The sequence below is a fragment of the Humulus lupulus genome, chromosome 2 (genome assembly GCF_963169125.1).
Source record: "Humulus lupulus chromosome 2, drHumLupu1.1, whole genome shotgun sequence".
NCBI lineage: Eukaryota > Viridiplantae > Streptophyta > Magnoliopsida > Rosales > Cannabaceae > Humulus > Humulus lupulus.
Window position 1 is genome coordinate 156,116,348 of NC_084794.1, and position 3,403 is coordinate 156,119,750.

The 3,403-nt window shown below is 36.3% G+C and overlaps 1 non-coding gene across 1 annotated transcript; it reads left to right on the forward strand.

Moving 5' to 3' along the window:
- Positions 1-1,941: 1,941 nt before the first annotated feature.
- LOC133820792 (small nucleolar RNA R71) lies at positions 1,942-2,047 on the forward strand. The gene has a single exon (XR_009887192.1). It is a non-coding gene; the product is annotated as a small nucleolar RNA R71 (small nucleolar RNA).
- The last annotated feature ends 1,356 nt before the right edge of the window (positions 2,048-3,403 follow it).

Consider the following 3,403-nt stretch of genomic DNA (forward strand, 5'->3'; position numbering starts at 1 on the left):
AATTCCATCCAATTGCTAGTTTATGAGCCCTCAACACTCTAAGTAGTTTCTCTTCTTCAATCAGAGACAATGAAGCTAAAATAATAATTGGCAGTGTGTTGTTCTCACCCAAATATGCATACTTCAGGTGATTAGCAAATGTCTTTAACTCAAGAACTGGTGGCTTTTCAATAGATCGGAGAGGTCTCTCAGGCACTTTCCCCAATTCCTCATATTTCTTTTTATAAATTTTCCCCGATGAATTCAACCACTTAACATATTCACTGGCTTCAGTACCATCACACTCTTTTGGACTTGCAACCAAACTCAACTCAAGTGGATCCTCAATAGACTTGACCCCTTCACCTTGTTCCTCCAATACACTAACACTAAAACAACTGTCACTAACGGAATGATATTTCAAGGCTTTAAAGACATTAAAAACTACCTCATCGCCTTGTACTTTGAGCCTTAACTCACCCTTCTGAACATCTATCAAAGCTTTCCCTGTGGCTAAAAATGACCTTCCCAATATAATAGGCACGTCCTCATCTTCCTCCATATCTAATACAATGAAATCATGAATTTATCTACCTTTACTAGAACGTCCTTTATAATACCTCAGAGATGTGTCAATGAACTGTCAGTCAGTTGAAGTGTAACAGTAGTGGGTCTAGCTTCCCCTAAACCAAGTCTTTTAAATACGGACAGCGACATTAAATTAATGCTTGCACCCAAATCACATAAAGCCCTCTCACAATGAAAGTTCCCAATGGTGCAAGGTATAGTAAAGCTGCTCGGATCTCTTAACTTTTGAGGAAGTTTCTTTTAAATAATTGCGCTACACTCTTTTGTTAATGCCACAGTTTTATAATCCTCTATTTTTCTCTTATTAGACAATATCTCTTTCATAAACTTCACATAACTAGGCATTTGTTCTAGAGTCTTTGCAAAAGGAATGCTAATACGAAGTTTCTTAAATACCTCAAGAAAATTGGAGAATCATTTGTCAAGATTGGCCTTTCGAAACCATTGAGGATAAGGAATCTTTGGTGTAGGCTCGGTGTATTTCATCTTCTCTTTCTTTGGAAGGTCTTCAGTAACCTTCTCTTTGTACAGGACTAGTGGCATGTTGATCCTCTGTCTTCTTTCCCTTGTCATCCATTGTAGGTCCATCATACTTAGTCCCACTCCTCAAAGTGACAACTTGACATAGGAAAATTCCCTTGTTGTCTACTAGAAAGTAGTTTAGCCAACTGACCCATTTGTGTCTCCAAATTCCTGATGGAAGACCTTGTCTCTGTCATGAATTGATTTAATTGGTCTGGCTGAGTTGTTGGTGAGTTCATTGAAGGATGTGGTGGTGGATGAGATGAGCGTGGGTTTGGATCATAATAGGGCCTAGAGTGTAGTCCATAAGTCAGTTGATGAGGTTGGAGTTGAGGTGGATACTGTGGTTGTAAACCTTGGTTAATTTTCCAAGACAGGTTGGGGTGATTCTTCCACGCAGGAGTATATGAATTTGAGTAAGTGTTGGGTGCAGGTCCTAGAAAGTTACCAATAGCCTGTTCTTGTTCCAAAGGCATATTGTTCACATCTGTCGAGCAACTAGCAGTGCTCGGGCATTGTTCATAAGAATGCGGTCCCCCACAAATCTCACAACTGATTACATCCTGTACATGCATTGCTTGGGCGGCAAGATTATTTTGCTGCAATTGCTTGGTTAGAGATGCCACTTGAGCGGTCAACAAAGCAATAAGATCACCCTTTAAGAATCCTGCCACCTTCTTATTCTCATGCTTAGTAGGCTAATTGTAGTTATTCATGGTCATCTCTTCCAGTAATTCATAAGCTTCATTAGCGCTATTTCTCATAAACGCTCCTCCTGATGCTGCATCAATAATTATCCTTGTATTTCCCCCCAAACCATTGTAAAATGTATGCACCAGCAGCCACTTCTCTATTCCATGATGTGGGCACTTCCTTTGCAACTCTTTAAAATGTTCCTATGCATCATATAAAGACTCCTCATCCAACTGATGGAAGTTATTAATCTCTCCTCTATATCAGGTTGACTTCGTAGGAGGAAAATATTTACCAAGGAATATTTGAACCAAGTCTTCCCAAGTGACTATAGAGTTGGCTTGTAATGAATTCAACGAACTCTTAGCTCTATCTCTTAACGAAGACGAGAATAATCTTAATCTGACAGCATCGTTACTCACCCCGTTTATTTTGAATGTCGCACATAGCTCTAAAAAGTTGGTAATATGGAGATTTGGATCCTCGTTTGGTAATCCTCCAAATTGTACACAATTTCGTACCATCTGAATAATCGAGGGTTTCATCTCAAAATTATCCGCCTCAATAGTAGGTGGATGAATACTTGAATGTATCCCTGTAACAGTAGGGAGTACATAATTTCTCAATGGCAGGTCAGCCTCAGCTGCTACGTTACCCACATTACCCAGATTTGCATTGTTGTTGACACCATTATTCGCGTTCTTAGCCATGGCCAAATCCAATCTTTTCTTTATCTTTCGATTTTTTTTGCACGTTCTCTCAATTTCAAGATCTATCGGTATGAGTTCTTTTTGTATACTTCCTCGCATATACCAATAATTCCTTAAACACTATACAGACACAATCCGAATGAGTATAAATATAAAAACCAAATTAGAACAAAAAATAATTAATTTTGATATTGGATATTAGTCCCCGACAACGGTGCCAAAAACTTGATTGGTAAAATATGCACGCAAGTGTACGTGGTCATGTCAAGTAATAAATTCCGGAAGAACGGATATTGTCCCACAGAGGCTATTGACCAATTACAAATAATTTCTCTTTACTTTCTATTTGGTAAGTAAAATTAAGATGAATAAATCTAGCCACAAACACAATTTCAATAACTAAAAACAAAACAATGAATTAAAGGATAAAAATCAATAATAAAAAGACCTAGGATATTAACTTCATCAACTTTTCATTCTATTAACTTTATTAATCAGTTTTAAATTTCTTTCTTCCTATTCTAATAGCAGGTTAACATAAATTGATTCCTATTCTTTTTCAAGATATAAGATCTCATCCTATATGTAGGTTTTCTACATCTCTGTGATAAACTTAAACATATAGCAGGCATTAATCATAGAAACGTAATTGCTACACAAGCCATACAGGTACTTTCTTCTAATATGTAACATATGTCTATATAACGATAGCATATTCAATTCTCATCTTTCGAATTTTGAATCAAAATTATAAATCAAGCAAATATAGATATTTACTAGCATTAAGAAAATATTATATAGATTAAAATAAAGAATAATCAATAAACATCATAATAAAATTAAATAGAAATCCAAGTGACTACATTAAATCCTTGAGAAAGAATTTAGTTCATATCAGACATATTAACCAT